Consider the following 18858-nt stretch of genomic DNA (forward strand, 5'->3'; position numbering starts at 1 on the left):
TCATCATAACCTTCTCTCTGAGCATCAGATTTGAATTTCATAAAAATTGAAAGAAAGAGGATGGACTGTATTTTTTGGGCTATCATTTTCAGGGCCAAAGTTTGAAATAGGGATAGCTGGCACTCCGTACAAGTTTGCTCTTCAGAACCAGTCTATAATTAGGTCTTCGTGGGAGATTTGGCATAACTCTTTCTTGAAGAATACAATCTTGCTCTGACTTATTGGGTTGGAAAGAAGACTCAAAGGGCTACCATAGGACCAAAATTCAGACCTTGTAGATCTAAAATTACAGATTTACAACCGCTTCAAGATCCAGCTCCTAAAAAACAAGAAAAAGGTGTGTATTTTTTAATTTTGCATAACTTTTGTTTTAAAAATCAGGTTGAAGTGATTTAAAGGGAATATTGAAGCATAGATATCAGTATTTGGTTCTAAAGTTCCTCCTAAACAAAATAATTCTACACCCATTAAGCTCTCGGAAAGCTCTATGGACAACATGATATATCAAAGTTACGGGACTAAGTGCAACAAATTTCACTCTCACACAGAACAACCAAAGATGACATGGATGGTATACTAGGAAACATGGATGGCTTAAAAGGGGGCATGGATGGTATAAAAGGCAACATGGATGTTCTTAAAGTAGACATGGACACAATGAATTCCAAGTTGGAAGGGTTGACAAAGTTGTTGCAAGACAGGCCTCCCAGTGGTGACAAGGTAATCCATGAAAATGATGATGAGGACAAAAGGAATATGACTTACGATTTGAGAGACTCCAATGTGGGGTTTAAAAAACACCACATTCCAAAGATGGATATGAGGAAGTTTGATGGCGAGGATCTGGTAGCATGGATATTACATATGGAGCAATATTTTGATCTACAAGATGTGTAACCCTTACAAAAGGTACGTATTGTATCTTTATATTTAGAACCAAATTAGTTTGTATGGTATAGATGTCTTTGTTCTCGTGAACCACTTTTCACTTGGTCAATTTTTATGGAGGAAATGATAGCACATTATAAAGACACAAAGAGAAACACCTTCTTTAGCCAATTGATCAATCTAAAAACAAAAGGGTCCAATGGTGAAGCACATTGAAGACTTCCAAAAATTTAAGATTAGGTTAACTGGTATTCCAGAGGAGCATAGGGTTGATGTCTTCATAGGGAATTTAAAATATAACATCCAACATGAGTTTTGCCTCTAGGAAATTGCTTCATTGGAGAAGGCATTCAGGGTGGCAAGAAAAGTTTAAAGAAAAATTATGGCAACAAGGAAGTCTACCACTCACAACTATAAAGATGGAAGTGTTATTTCTCCTAGTCTTCCAAAACCTGCAAGGTTGACACCACAACAATTGGAGGAAAAAATAGCAAAAGGGCTTTGTTACATTTGTGATAGAAAATAGATCAAAGGTCATAAGTGTGCTGAGAATAAATTATTCTACATAGATTGTGAAGAGGGGAAAAAAAGTAACAAGAAACATCAAAAGAGGAGGATATACATCAGGAACCAACCCCATAGAAAGACGAAATCAATCTAACCATAACTTGTAATGCATTGGCAGGAATTACCACTCCTCAAAATCTCAATATATAAGGATATATCAAGAAGAAAAAGGTAATAGTGTTGATTTATTCAGGTAGTACCCATAATTTTATTCATTGTAAGATAGCCAAGGAACTGAATTACTTCTTATATCCATTAGCAGAGTGTCAAGTGATGGTTGCAAATGGAGGAACTATAAATTGCTCTGGAAAGTGCCATAATATCAAGCTAACCATGGGGGAATATGTATTTAATATTCTAATGCTTTCCATTCCAATGGGTGGTGTTGATGTTGTACTAGGAGTCCAATGCTTACAATATTTGGGGATAATAGCTTTCAATTTTCAAGAAATTTTCTAGAATTTTTTTTGGGAAGGAAAGGAAGTTGAATTAAGGAGTATCACAGGGAAACCAAGAAATATAATCAACTCTAATGGCATGACAAAGCTTCTGAAGAAATAACAATGGTGCATAATTGTACAATTATGCTCACTAGGGGTTCAAACATCGAAAATGTCCGTTTCTGCATATCTCCAAAAAGCTCTAGACAATCATTCCAAGGTGTTTGAGACTCCCAAATGCCTCTCATCTATTCGTGATCATGATCATGCGATTCACTTGATTCCAAGAAGTGTCACCAAACATCAGGCCTTACAGATATCCTTATACCCAAAAGAGTGAAATTGAACGTATGGTTGCAGAACTGCTAAAGGTTGGCATAAGTCAACATCGTCAAAGTTTTTTCTCTGCTCTAGTAGTATTGGTGCACAAGAAGGATGGATCATGGAATATGCGTCTAGATTATAGGGACCTCAACAAGCTCACCATTAAAGATAAATTTCCCATTCATTTCATTATTGAATTCTTGGATGAATTACATGGAGAAATTTACTTCAACAAGTTGGATATCCGTTCAGGATATCATCAAATTAGAATGAATACTGAAGACATTCCCAAAAACAACATTCAAAACTCATGAGGGTCATTATGAATTTTTGGTCATGCCTTTTGGCCTTACTAATGCACCTTCCACATTTCAAGGTTTGATGAATTCCATTTTCAAACCCTTCCTTAAAAAATTTGTGTTAGTATTTTTGGATGATATACTAATCTACAACAAGTCTTGGAAGGATCATGTTCAACATGTTGACAGGGTGCTCAAACTATTGGAGGAGAAACAATTATATGCAAAAACCTCCAAATGTTTATTTGGATTTAAGGAGGTGGAATATTTGGGTCATATTGTATCTCATGAGGGTGTTAAGGTAGACCCTAACAAAATTAAATCCATTAAGGAATGGAAAATCCCCACAACCATAAATCATTTGCGAGGATTTCTATGGTTGACAAGGTATAATCGCAAGTTTGTTAAGAATTATGGGAGAATAATAGCACCTCTAACATCATTACTAAATAAAGAAGCATTTTCTTGGACTCCAGAAGCAATGAAGGCCTTTGAACATCTTAAAGAGGCAATGTGCCAAGCACTGGTCTTAGCTACGCCAAACTTCACAAAAAAATTTGTTGGGGAATGGCATGCTTTAGGAAATGGAATTGGTGTTGTTTTAATGCAAAAAGGAAGAACCATTGCTTTTGAAATTCATCCAATCAAAGGAAATTATTTACACAAACCTATTTATGAGAAGGAAATGTTGGAAATAGTACATGCACTAAAGCAATGGTGACCTTACCTAATGGGAAAAAACTTCAAGGTAAAAACAGATCATGATAGTCTTAAATAATTTTTGGAACAAATATTATCTTCAGAAGAGCAGCGAAAATGAGTGAAAAATATGTTGGTTTATGACTTTGAAATCATCTAGAAAAAGGGCAGCAAAATGTTGTTGTAGATGCACTCTCAAGAAAAGATGAGGATGTGGAAGCATTGCTTTGTGCTATTTCTGTTATCCAACCTAAGTGGATAATTGAAGCAAGGGATGAATGGAAGAATGATGAAGAGGTGTGGTCACTCATTCAAAAGTTGTAGCAAGATCCTAGTTCATCTGATACATTTCACTGGAAAAATGATTCATTATGGTATACATATCGCTTATATCTTTGTAAGAATTCCCAACTCAAACAAAAGATTCTTTTGGAATTGCACAACTCTCCCTTAGGAGGGCACTCAAGATTTTTTTAAACTTACCATAGGGTCATAAAGGATTTTTTGGGGATGGCCTTAAATATGGTATTCAAAAGCTTGTGGCAGAATGTTTGGTTTTCCAACAAAATAAAGTTGAGACAATTAAGACCCCAGTTCTATTACATCCTTTAGCCATTCGAAGTTAGCATTGGGAAGAGGTCTCAATGGATTTTATCACAGGTTTACCCAAGTCTGAAGGAAAGACTGTCATCATGGTGGTAGTTTATAGACTTACCAGGTATGCACACTTTTGTGAATTATCTCATCCTTTTAAATCCAATACAGTTGCTACTGCATTTATGGAAACAATTCAAAAGCTTCATGGAAATCCAAAGATTATAGTAAGTGACAGAGATCCCATTTTCACTGGAAATTTTTGGATGAGATTATTTTCTTATCTTGTTACTTAATTAGCTCATAGATCATCTTATCATCCTCAATCTCACGGGAAAACAAAGATAGTGAACAAATGTTTGAAATGATATCTTCATTGCTTTGTAACTAATAAACAAACACAATGGGTTAAGTGGTTGCCTCTAGTTGAATGGCGGTATAACACTTCCATACTGCAACAAAAATGACCCCATTTATGGCACTTTATGGATATCATCCACCATCCATTAGATCATCATTAAGAGAAAATTCTAAGGTTCAAGCAGTGGAAGATCACATCGAGCATCAACAACAAGTTCTCCAACTCTTAAAGGATAACCTCACTCTGGCACAGAATCGAATGAAACAATAGGTAGATTAGCATCGCAATGAAATAAGTTTTGATGTAGGTGACTGAGTATTTTTATGGCTACAACCATACAAATAAATGTCTCTCAAGCAAGCTAAGAAGGATATTAAATTATCACCCAAGCACTACGGTCCTTACAAGGTGTTACAAAATATTGGTACTATTGCATATAAATTGGAGTTGCCTGCACCTTCATGAGTACACCCAGTTTTCCATGTTTCATGCTTAAAGAAGGTTATCGATGACAAGCTTCTAGTTCAAACAGAGTTTCTAGACCTTGACGAAGAAGGAAAAATCATATTTGATCTTGAAGCAGTCACGGAAATAAGAACCCGACGACTATTGAATCAATCAATTTTAGAGAATCTCGTTAAGTGGAAGAAATTACCTGTTGAAGATTCCACATGGGAGGATGAGAATTTTATAAAAAAGCATCCAGAACTACTCAAGCATTGAGGAAAACCCTTTTTTGAAGGAGAGGGGCATCTTAGGTCTCTATAATACTAGTGTATCCCCCTTATTGTTATTGTTGTGCCCATGTATCCCTATTGTTATTGTTTTGCCCCATAGAAGCCCATTATTGTTATTGTTGTGCCCTTACATTATTATTATTATTATGTACGCTCTTATTATATTGTGACCTCTTATACTCCTATATATACAAAGGAGGTCTTGTCATTTGGATCATCCAAGAATTGTTCATTTATTTAATGTAAAGGAGGTTTCCCCCTCGAAGAGGATATTTTTAAAGTCGTTTATCTATCTTTTATGTGAGTTGGTTGCATAACACCATGCAACAGAAGTAGGTGGATAAGGTCATGGAAGAATATAGGGACATCTTCTCGTCACCCACAGAGGTCACACTGCACTATCAGGTCAAGCATTTGATTGATGTGACTCCTGGAGTGCCCCTACCTAATGGGACGATATACCATAGCTCTATTATGGAAAATGAAGAAATCAAGGAGCATATCCAGGAGTTGCTACATAAAAGGGCACATCTGACCAAGTTCCTCACCTTGTGGGAGCTCAATTGTACTTGTACAAAAGAAGGATGGGACCTGGAGACTTTGCATTTATTATTGAGCACTGAATAAATTCATTGTCAGGAACAGGTAACCAATCCCATGAATTGATGACCTTCTTGACTAGCTCAAGGGGGGCAAGTACTTCAGTAAGATTGATTTAAAGTCTGACTATCACCAGTTTCCAATAAAGCCCACATATGTATGGAAGACCACCTTCAAATCCAAGGAGGGCATTTTGGAGTGGTTGGTCATGCCTTTCGGGTTGAAAAATTCCCCTACAACTTTTATGAGGTTGATGGATGACATATTGTGGCCCTTTACTAAATTGTATGTGGTAGTATATCTTGAAGACATCCTCATCTTCAACAAGAATTGGGGATATCACTTGCAGCACATTCAACAAGTCCTTCAAATCGTGCAATAGCACATACAATATGCCAACTTGGAGAAATGCACCTTTGGCATGAGTCAAATCCAATATATGGGTTACATCATCGATGAGCAATGCATGCATATGGATCCATCTAAGATCCAAGTCATTCGATATTGACCAGCCCCAACCACTCTAATAGAGCTTCGCAAATTTTTGGGCCTTCTCAATTTGTATCAGAGGTTCGTGTTGGGATTCTCTCATATCATTTCTCCTTTGGGACAAGTTACCAAGGGGGGAGCGAAAGCAAAGTTTTTTCTAGTCTGAGTCCTAATAGAAGGCATTCATTGAACTGAAGCACCGCCTTTGCTTTGTACTAGTACTCACATTGTCGAACCTACAACAACCATACGAAATTGAGACATAAGCTTTCGACTATGCTATTGGTGTAGTTTTCACCTAACAAGGGCATTTGGTGACCTATCACAGTGAGACACTTTCCGATACAATTCAGAAATACTCAACTTAGGATAAAGATATGTATTCCATCATGTAGTCTTATCGACAATGGAAATATTTTATTCCGGGGAAGGATACGATCATCCACACAGATCACTAACGTCTTCAATTTACATAGACACAAAGGAAGTTGCATAATGATCACCATCAAAAGTGGTCCACATGTCTGCAACAATTTAATTTAAACACTAAATACAAGAAGGATAGCACCAATAATGTTGCATATTGCCTCAGTCAACCCCCAATTATAGCACTGACCATTGTTCTCAACTCTTCTGGCCATGAGACCTCAGGATTGCCGCAACTATACAAAAATTATCCAAAGTTTGCCAGCAGATGCCAGATTTTGGTGGATGGAAAGAAAGTTCCAGACTTCCACCTCTAGGATGCATTATTATACTACAGAAGTAATTTTATTGGCCAAACCTCTAAAAGGATGTTGGAAGATACATCAGATCTTGCACTGTCTATGCCATTTACCAAGCCAACCATTAAGAAGAAAGGCTTGTATCTTCTCTTCCTACTCCTAGCTAGCCCAGGGAATCCATCTCCATGGACTATATCTCTGGCCTTCATTCTGGAAAGCATGGCAATAACGATGTATTTGTGGTTGTCGACAGACTTTCTAAGATAGCCTTATTGGTTTCCTGCAAGAGGAGTATCACATCAAAAGTCATTGCCAACCTATTCTTTGAATGAGTTTGGGTACCTTTCCTAAGTTCATTTTGGTCGAGACTTTGGTCATTGTTAAATGCCAAGTTCACCAAGTCAACTGCATTTCACCCCTAGACTAATGGCCAGACAGAGGTTGTCAATGGGATGATTGTGCACATACTACACATGTAAAACTCTAAGAATGCACAGACATGGGATGAGAGTCTTCCCTAAGTGAAACAAACATATTATAGATATCTCCATAGCTCGATTAGCCATAGCCCCTTTGACGTGGGCCTAGGATTTCAACCATTATGTCCCCATGAAGTTGCATTGCCCTTTTCAACTACAAAGGAAGAATATGCCCATGTTCAGCCCGAAGCCGATAAATCCACCAGCTTTATTGAGTGCATGCAGCACATTTGCAAGTAGGTTCATGACATCTTAGAGAAACCTAATGCAAAGTTCAAACAATGGCATGATCAACATCAGTTGCCACACAAGTTTCAGGTGGGAGACAAAGTTTAGTTACATCTACAGAAAGAACACCTTGTCGGAGAACATTGAAAGCTTCGACCACTTTCATATGGGCGTTACACCATTACCAAGGCTATGGGTGACAATGATTCTGAGATTAGAATTCTTCCATTCCTTGGCATGCACCCAGTGTTCAATGTGGACTAACTTTGGCCATACTTTCCACCATTGTTGGACACATCATACATTGTTGAGTAGTTTACACTAATAGAGTTCAACCGAGACTATGTTAAACATGCCACAACTTATCGGATCATAGACACACAGATCAAGAACACTTGCAAACAGAGGAGACAACTATATCGACTATTCAAAGTTGGCCAGCTCATGCACCAGGGAAAGTGACTCACCAAGGATCAAGTTTAGTAGAATTTTTCCCATCTCAAGGAGGCACTCAACGTAATGGGGACTGTTTCTTCCGAAGGTGGGGTGAACCAGGAGAACCCATCAAAGCCACAAGAAAAAAGCCAACACCACGAAGAAAAAGAAGGACACAGGAAAGTGGTGTGAGATCCACAAGAGTCCCACTCACAACACAAGTGAGTGTCACACCAAGTAGTCACTGGTGGTTGAGTTGAAGGCTTCAAAGTCAGATGCATGTTCTGACTCTAAATTAAAAATTGACAAGGGGAATCACAAAGGGAAGTATATTATTGATGTAGAGCCCAGTGCCATCATTGCCACCACTATGGTCCATAACATTGAGCCAGAAAATCTAGAGGAAGGGGAGCATCTCTTCCACTCACATATGTGGGTGAAGGGGTCCCTGTTGCAATTCATTGTTGACAACTGGAATGAAAAAAACCTCATCTCATCAAAGGTAGTTAAGTGGTTGGGCCTACCGACCACACCACACCTACGGCCATACACCATCAGGTGGCTATATCAAGGATGAGATCTCCATGTCAGCCAGCAGTGTATTCTTCCTTACAGCATCAAGCCCTTCACGAATGAGGTACTGTGTGATGTTGCACCTCTGGAAGTTTGTTATGTGTTATTAGGCCAATCATACTTATGGAAGTGACATGTTGTGAATGAGCCTAGGTATCACACTATTATTATTACTTTATGCAGTAAGTTATACAAGATACCATAGGTAGCCCCACCTAATGCCATCTCTTTGATCTCTGCTAAAAATGCAATAAAATCATCTCCGAGACTAGGAAAATTGTTTTCTTTCTTATCCACTCTCAAATTAATGGGAAGATCATGGACACATCCATAGCCCCAGATAAGGTTCCACCATGGAGCAAAAGAAGGTGGATAAGGCTATGGAAGAATACATGGACATCTTCTCCTCACCCACAGGGGTCCCTTTGCATTGTCAGGTCAAGCATTTGATCGATCTGACTCATAGAGCACTCGTACCCAATGGGTTGGTATACCATCACTTTACTATAGAAAATGAAGAATTCAAGTGGTAAATTGAGGATATGCTACAAAAAGGGCACATTTGACCAGGTTCCTCACCTTGTGGGAGTCCAATTGTACTTGTACAAAAGAAGGATGGGACCTAGAGACTTTGAATTAATTATCAGGCACTAAATAAAATCATTGTCGAGAATAGGTATCCAATCCCACGAATTGATGACCTTCTTGACCATGTCAAGGGGGCTAAGAACTTCAACAAGATCGATTTAAAGTCTGACTATCACCTGGTTCAATTAGAGCCCATAGATGTATGGAATACCACCTTCAAATCCAAGGAGAGCCTTTTTGATTGGTTGATCATGCCTTTTGGGTTGACAAATTCCCCTGCAACTTTTATGAGGCTAATGGATGACATCTTACGGCCCTTTACCAACTTGTTCATGGTTGTATATTTGGACGACATCCTCATCTTCAACACGAATTGGGAAGAGCACTTGGAACAAATTCGGTAGGTCCTTCAAACCCTGTGGCAGCACAAATTATGTGCCAACTTGGAGAAATGCACCTTTGGCATGATTGAAGTCCAATATCTAGGATACATCATTGATGAGTAAGGCATGCATATGGGTCCAGATAAGATCTAGGTCATTTGATATTGACCAGCCCCGATCACTCTAATAGAGCTTTAGAGCTTTTTGGACCTTGCCAACCTTTATTTAAGGTTCATGTTGGGATTATCTCATATCACTTGGCCTTTGAGTCAAGTTACCAAGGGTAGAGCGAAAGGAATGTTTTTTTGGTCTAAGTATCACCTTTGCTTTTCACCAGTACTCATAGTGTCAGACTTGCAACAACCATATAGACTCTTATGACTATGCTATTGATGTAGTTCTCACCTAGCAAGGGTATCTGGTGGCATATGATACTGTGACACTTTACGATACAATTCGGAAATACCCCACCTATGATAAAGTGATGTATTCCATCATGTAGGCTTACAGGCAATGCAAATATTACATTTTGGGGAAGGAGACAGTCATCCATACATATCACTGGCCTCTTTAGTTTATACATACACAAGGGAAGTTGCAAAATGATCGTCATCAGAAGTGGTCCACATATTTGCAACAATTTCATTTGAACATTAAATGCAAGAAGGGAAACACCAATCATGTTGCAGAATTCCTTATTCAGCCCCAAATTGCAGCATTGGTCGTTGTTCTCAACTCTTGTGGCCATGAGACCTTGGGATGGCCATAATATAAAAAAATGATCCAAAGTTGGCCGCCACATACCAGATGTTAGTGTATGGCAAGAAAGTTCCAGAATTTTGACTCTAGGATGCATTATTATGCTACCTGGGCCACCTTTGTGTTCCTTCAACTGAGCGTGCCAAGCTGATTTGGGAGGCACACTATAGTCGGGTCACAGGACACTTTGGTGTGGAGAAAACTATGGCCATACTACAAAAGTATTTTTATTGGCCAAATCTCTAACAAGATGTTGGAAGATACATCAGATCTTGCACTAGTTGTGCCATCGCCAAGTCAGCCATTGAGAAGCAAGGCTTGTATACTCCTCTTCCTACTCCTAGTTGGCCCTGGGAATCCATATCCATGAATAGTATGTCTAGCCTTCCTTCTACCAAGCATGGAAATGACTGTGTATTTATGGTCGTCAATACATTTTCTAAAATGCCCATATTGGTTGCCTATAACAAAAGTATCACAACAAAATCCACTACGAAACGCTTCTTTGAACGAGTGTGGGTAACGTTATGCCCCTATACCAATAGGTGTCATATATCATGATTGACTTGATGAGCTATGTAATATGTTCATACCTTTACTTGTTGCAAAGGTTTTCCATATCTGTAAAAATAAAAAAATTTAAAAAATGTAAAGAGGGTATACCCTAAAAGAAAAATCAAAGGGTAAAAAGAATAAAAAGATGGTCAAAAAAATGAAAGAAAATGAACCCCAACAAAAAGAAAGGCCAGGAAAGTGTGCAAGTGTAAATGCCACTACTTTTTTACTTTTGTATAATAACAATTATGTGTAGTTTGTCACCTATGCCACAATTTACGAATAGTCAAATAGTTTAAGCTTCGCTAATTCATTTTTCAATTCCATGTTGTAGAAATAGAGAATAAAGATCTGACCAAGCAGTGTAATCTTGGCAGATAAGTAGATAGGTAGAGTGAAAAAAAGGAGCTCAACAGTTTAATATGAGCCCTTGGATGTAATAAGTGTAGACTTAGATAGGCATTACTATGTAAAAGAAAAGAAAGTGAGAAAAGGGTTTGCCAGTCTAAGTGCACCCCAATAAAGAAGTGAAAATGCTAGGATAAGTAGGTAGGGTAAGTAGATGATGGTTGCAGAATAAATGTGTGGTGAATGGTTAAGTTTAATGCTTAAATCTTTTGCTTTCATCACTTGGAAAAAGAACAACTCACATTGGAGACAACATATCAAGCAAACAAAGTCAAAATAATTAACTTCCCTACTCATTTCCCCTAAATTTTCACTAATTTCCCCTAAGTACTAAAGCACTTACAAAGTTAGAGGGGCTCAGAGCATTTATTTGACTTTTGGAGAGACCGGACCCTTGGCCCAATAATTTGGAATACCTGAAGTACTTAAATCCCCTTCCTCAACAATTACCCCTTCATAAAGTCACTCACTCCCTTTATAAAGCTTTTCCTAAGTAAAATACTATTTTACTTAGGGAAATTAAAACATTCTCACAAAAACCCTCATTTCTTACTTAGCCTAAGTTTAAATATACATATCACAATGTTTAGACTAAGCGCTTACATTCATTCGGTCATATTAACCACTAACTTGTATTATTATGTAGCCCCCCTATAAAGCATTACCCCATCCCGTATTACTTTAAACTATGTAAAAATCTCGAAATATTATATATCCCGCCCCTTTAGTTAAAATATAACCATAAAACATCAATAATGGGTATTAATTAGTTAATCAATAACTAATTAAGAACCCGACCCCTCGCCGCATTAAAAAGGGATTAATTAACCCTCATGGTTAATTAATAGCCTTCCTGACTAATCCCGACACCCTCGATATGATTAAAAACTTTTAATTATATTGGGCCCGCCCTCATTAAACTCCCGTCACTTCACATCCCTGATAATCGTCCGATCAAGTCTCTGAGATCCGACGGTTGTTGTGCATATCGCATGACCCTTTGCGACCGCACGTTAGCACGCGATCGCAAAGTGGTTTTGTGTGTAGTACCTCTGCCACACATCATTCTTTCTATGGAATCGCTTGCTTAAGGCCAAATACTACCACCTCTCCATAAGAGGTGCGATATAAACCGCTTAACGCCTCCAAACTAAACAACAAAACATCATTTCGTTTGTCGACGTCACCCGTCCAAATCTGAAACCCGCCAATTCTTGACTTTGTATATAAAACAAAACAAATCATTTTCATTGTTTTATTCTGCGAACCTGTACATCCATGCAAACAAAACATCGAGGTCAACTAGCTTGAGCTCTCAGCCATCAACCAGCTTGAGCTCTCAGCCACCAACCAACTTGAGCTTCAAACTTTGTAGTCGAAGCTGCCCAGAGCCATCCAGTCACACCCAGTACCTGCATTCTGTTGCCCGTCCCCCAAAAGCAGGTATTTACCAATTTCCTGACAAGAAACCCTGCAAATACTTGTTTTCCACTGCAAATTAATTGAAAAGGCCAAAATTCACCATAATTATGTTATTACTTTTATAATTCAAGTCCCCCAGACCTTCTGTTTCCCCAATTTTACAAAGCAAACCTCTGTTTCCTTTCTGAATCCACAAGAACCAAAATGAAAACCCCAGTGACCCTGAATGTTGCGCCCATTACCATCTCTCATCATGATTTAGACTATCTACCTTTGGTAGATAAAGATTTCCAAATAAAAGACTTAACCACTGATAAAGACCATTTGAAAGTCTTTTTCCAATGCCGAGATAACTACTTGAATGGCCATGATGCCATGGGACTGTGGGAATCCAACCTCACAATGTACTTTCTCCCTTTTGTGCACGTTTTTCCTGATATAATACATTAGTGCCATACAAATTATGACCCTAACCTCAGAGCAGTGATGTTTCCCAATCAAACAGTCATTTTTACAATAACTGCAGACTCAATCAATGAGATGCTGCAATTTCACCCCAGTCAAGCCCTCACTCCCATTTCCATTGGGAATTTACTTGAGAAATCAACTAAAATGTCCCAATCTAAACTTAATCGCCTCTGCCAGACTTTCATATTAAAAGAATATCAGAATATAGATCCCCCTCCTCGTGGGTCAGTTTTCTTCACAGATATGGGTAAAATCATAGTTGATATGATATTTGTAGTCATGGGATTCAACACTAGTGAGTATGTAGATGAGTTGACCCTAGTGTTGATGTCTATCTTTACCCCTAGACAACCCCCTGCTGTCAAGTACGATTATGCCTCATTTATTGCTGAGACAATTCACGACTAGTTCATGAGATTGGAGAATGAAAGGGTTTTCAAATATTCCACCTTCATATATCAACACATCCTATACAATCAATTAGACAAATTCCCATTTTCTTTCAAGAAACTTGATACTAAGGGTAATCCAAGGTCTGTCATCTTTTGGACTTCCATCTTCCATAGATCTTTTGCTTGCCCTTATTCATATACTGAGTTCATTGATTAGTTTGTCCACCCAACGACCACCTTGTTGACAGGGAATTCCTCTCCTAGGATTAGTGATGATATCAAAAGGATTCTTTAGCTCTCCAAACAGTACAGAGTGGGTGACTGGTATTTATATCAGAGTCACATAGAGATCAGGGTATATGGGTGTGAGATTTCCCCATTCAAGCTACCTAGATATGTTCCAATGAGACTGTTTGCATTGGAGTATTATAGACAAATAATAAACTCAGATTTGATTAATTTTACTAAGGCTAAGAAGAAGGCACAACTAAGGATCAAGGATCACTTAGGCCCTTTTGTCTGCAACACTAAGGAAGCATGGAAACCAGCAGAGCAAGTTCTAGAAGACCATCTGAAATTAAACAAAAGTTTTAGTTGGACTCCATATGACCCCTATAGTTTCATCTATGATAGAAGAATGAAAAATAGATTATCACCATACTTGCTTCACAGAATTCCAGAGATCGAGCAATTTGCTAACATAGATGAATGGAGGGAAGGGACACTAGTAGAAATAGATAGTGAGCAGGTCAACATAGAAAATGTAATGAAGGATCTTGAAAAGACACTTGACCTGGATTCTTTTGGATAGGTGCAATTTGAGACTTCTCAGAAGCCAGCATCAGGGACTAATGCCTCAACAGTTGATACCTCACAAAGGCATTCACAGGGAACCAGTACATCACTTGCAGAGACATCACAGGGAAGAGAAAAAGAGACCAGCACTCAAGCAACAGAACACTCAGCCATGTATAAACAACCTCAAACCTCTCAGGAGCAGGCTCAAACACAGGCCCACCCAACTCAAGTCAATATTGGAGAGCCCCCAACTTTGCAGACTCCTCTGAATGAGGAAAGGAACAAAAAGAGAGACAGGGAAGTAGCTACCCCTGTCAGTGGCCCATCAGACTAGCCTAGTGCTAAGAGGCACAAGCTAAATCCTCATTCAAAAGAGGAATTTTTTGAAGAAACTATAGAAAGTAAAAGAAAAGAAGGTGTAGATAGCCAACATACTTTCCCAGCAGGTGGGACACCTTCTAGCTCACAGAGACAAGAACTGGAAAGGCAACAAAGTTCTGAAGTGTCATCTTTTAGGCCTCCAGGTAATGAGAACCTAGATATTAAAAAGAAATTCAGATAAATAAAGGCTAAAAGTGAACCATTAAGGGCTCAAGTCTACGATTAGTATTTGAAAATGGCCCCCAAAAATCAAACTAGGTTGATGTCAGCCTATGACATCAAAGAAGGTAAGATGCATATGAGCTTCTTCAAGCCCAAAATACAATAGCCTCAATCAATTGCAGACTACCTCAAAACTGATTTTGAGATCATGGCCAAGGACATTCACCCCTAGGATCAAATTGAGTTACACAAGCAGACAGGGGAAATGGTATATTCGACATTAACCAGTAAAGCCATGATTGCCCAAAGATTAGAAAATTCTTTGAATAATACAACTATCAGTTACAACTGGAAAGAGCCTTCTCACAGGCTAAAGACAATAGAATCAAATCATTGGAGGAGTTGGTTATTGGATTGGGCCATAACCCAAAAGATGTGAAAGCTGCAGAGGCCTTGATTAAGAAGAAAGATGAAGACATAGCTGCCTTGAGAAAGCAGCTAAAGTTACCTCCATCAAGGCATCCACAAACTGCTGAAGTCATCCAAAAGAAGTCTGAAGAAGAGCTTATGGACTTAGTACTAAAGCTAAATGAGCAGTTGAAAGAGACTGAACAAGAATTAGAAAAGTCATTGAAAAGCAGGTAGAGTAAGTCAACCTCTCAACTTCAAAATGTGATACCAGTGGTCTCAACAGTAGTCCCTTCAACACTTGCAACATCTTTGGCACCCAAAGTCCCTTTGGCCACAGCTAAAGCAATTATAGGTACAAGTATAGGAATAGCACTAGCAGGAACTTCGGGTTTGAGCACACTGAGGAGTTAATCAAGTCAATGGAGGAGATGAAGCTCCAAGTCTCTGAATTGCAGAAGGTAAAAGAAAAATTTGTTACCTTAGAACAAAAATATGATGTCTCCAAAATCAATTTTGCTGAAGAGGTAAGGAAGAATAAAGGCTTGGCACAACAGGTAAAAACATTGGAAAAATATCTCACTTTGGAAAAGCCCCTAACAAATATTAGGAAAATTCTTTGGACCAACATCACTCAGTCAATAAATGATGCTTGGTCATCCATACAAATAATTTTTGAATAGATTGATCTGGTGAAAGTGGCTCTTGAAGAAATTCAGAAAACCAAGGAAGAATTAGGAAGGAAGCCTGAGGAAGCCATCATGCTAATAAATTTTTTGAACATCAAAAATAAGTACCAGCTAGAAGAGCTAGGTATTGAAGACAGAACTGGGACTATTTTAGAAGTCAAGAAGGTATTGACCAAAAGGTCTCTGATGCAGAATTTTAGTAATTAATGATAAGTTGATGAGGCATGAAGACTATGTGGACAAGTTGGCTAAATATGCAAATAACTAGGCCAATTCATCAGCTAGTGCATCTACACCAAAGGCACTACCTACAGGTAGAGTTCTCTATGACAGTCTAGAGAACCTTTTCTATGTTGAACATGAGATAAAACATTTGTTTCCAGTTCAGCCTAATTTTGTAAAATGCATTGAGGCTGACGAAATTTTCAGAAAACTTCAAAGGACCAGAATACCAAAGGAAGATTGGTGGACGGACATGACAGAGATTTTGTGAGTTACCTTGGTAAAAAGTAAATTTTCAATATTTACCATGGTCAATTTTGGTAAAAAGGGAAGTAAGGATAAAACAAGTAAAGAGTATCAGAACAGGTCAAAGAGTATCAGTAAGAAGATGAAAAGCAAACAACCAGCACTAAATTACAAGGAAGACAGCAAGATGCTGAAGCATAGGGCCTACCTCCAGCTCATTCACAAAAAGAGTGACAACAAGCCATCAGTGTACTTTAGCTTCTATCTTCGAGACCATCTGTCTCTATTTTTATGTAACATATAGTTAGGCTTCCTAGATTATATCTCTCTTTGTTAAGAGATATTTTATTGTAAAATTTTGTATAAGTATTCCCTCATTCGAAGTACTGAGGGTGAATTCTTAGACATTTCTATAGACTTATTATTTTGGAAAAGAAAAGTTGTTGGACAATTCTTGTATGCCTGTCTGGATGAAGAAATAAAGCAAAGGACTTTTTACAGGATTCATGTGTCAAGCGCCAGACAAATAAATATTCTATATCTCATGTGTTATTGTTTTCTAGTTTAATATTCCAATTGTGTTTCATATCTAAATATTAAAATGAAAAAGTATAATTCAGAAAGTGCTTAAGTGCAATATGTCTTTAAAATCGTTTTTATTCTAAATGTTTTCTTCCAAACTATCATAGGCAAGGAATTCTTAATTGCTCCTGCTTCTTAGTTTGTCATTTTGATCATCCACTTTCCCACTTCTTAAAACATGTTGAAGGATTCTTAATTTCCCTTCTTACCTTTTAAGTCCATTCCATCTTTTCAAGTTACCATTTGTTCCTTGTTTAGCTATCTTGCCCTGTAAAGGCTTTCTTTGTTGAAAAACCTGATCCAGTTAAGCCATCTTCAATTGAATCCATAGCCCAATGGCCTGAGATACTCTTCTCTATCCATATGCTCCAGAATTCCACCACCAAACACAATCAAAACCCCCCAAGATTTCATAACTAGCCTAATATCCTATAAACAAAGCTAAATCTTAAAGAGAGAGCCCTCTCTGAGTACAGATTGGCTAGATTTTGTACTTAAAAGTTGGTTTGTGGTTACCTCAGACCCCTTTCCTTCTTCTAACAACTTTAAGGAAAATCTGAGTGCTAACAGGTACATTTTGGGATCCCATAAGCAATTATATAAGATAGGGATAGTAAGTTCCTAAGTGCATTTTTTTCAATCCTTTGGTCATTGTTGGACACCAATCTCACAAATTCGACTACATTCCACCCCCAGACTGATGGCCAAATAGAGTTCATCAACAAGATGATTGTGCACATTCTACGCATGCACAACTCTAAGCATCTACGGACATGGGATGAGAGTCTTACCTATGTGCAACATAGATATAAAATAGCTCTCCATATCTTGACTGGACATAGTCCATTTAAAAAGGGCCTGGGATTTCAACCATTATGTCCCCTTGATGTTGTACTGCCTTTTGCAACTACACAGGAAGAATTTTCCCATGTTCAATTTGAAGTTGATAAAGCCACCAGGTTTATTGAGCACATTCAACACATCCGCTAGTAGGTTCATGACATCTTGTTGAAAGCCAATGGGAAGTAAAAACAATGGCATGGTCAACATTGGGTGCCACAAAAGTCTCAGGTGGGCGACAAAGTTTGGTTACATATGCATAAAGAATGCTTGTCGTATCCCATCGAAATATTTGACCACTCCATTATGGGCCTTACACCATCACCGAGGTTTTTGGTGATAATTATTTCGAGCTCAACATTCCCACATTCCTTGGCCTACACCTAATGTTCAATGTGGATAACCTTAGACCATATTTTCCCCCATTGTTTGACACATTAGACTTTGATGAGAAGTTGACACCAATAGAGCTCAACCCAGACTGCATTGAACATGTCACAACTAATTGGATCATGGACACACAGATCAAGAAAACTCGCAAATAGAGGATGCAATTGTATCGAGTTGTCAAATATGGCCAGCTACTGCACCAGGGAAAGTGGCTCACCAAGGACCAAGTTCAGCAGAATTTCCCCCATCTAATGGAAGCACTCAACACAATAGGGACCATTGATTCCTAATGGGGGAGGACTAATGTAGGTGGATAATTTTGGCCACCCACTTATTCCACTTGGACCGCCAACACTGTTTTTTTTGTTTCCTTAATTCTAGAACAATTTACTATTTTTAGTAGTTTTTTGGGTCCTAAGCATCCAGAATTGTTTTGAAGCCCTAAACGACATTTCTTTTGGAAAACGTAAAAACTTGGAAGTTTTTCTAGGAATTTCCACTTGAAATTTTTAGTCCTCAAATAGATATTTCTAATGTGGTATCGTACGCATCAAATGAATATCTTATGCCAAAGATACGACCCCAAGAAGTTGATGTACCAACTAACCCCAATAGGGCCCACAAACTTTTGGTGCTTCATCTCCTAGGGTTAGGTTTTTGGATGTTTATGGTTTCCCCTTGTTTCTCAATAATAAAAAGGCCTTCGAGCCCTATTGTAACACAATTA

The sequence above is a fragment of the Pinus tabuliformis genome, chromosome 9 (genome assembly GCF_031772625.1).
Source record: "Pinus tabuliformis cultivar Carrire ecotype Pingquan chromosome 9, CPIR1, whole genome shotgun sequence".
Taxonomy (NCBI): domain Eukaryota; kingdom Viridiplantae; phylum Streptophyta; class Pinopsida; order Pinales; family Pinaceae; genus Pinus; species Pinus tabuliformis.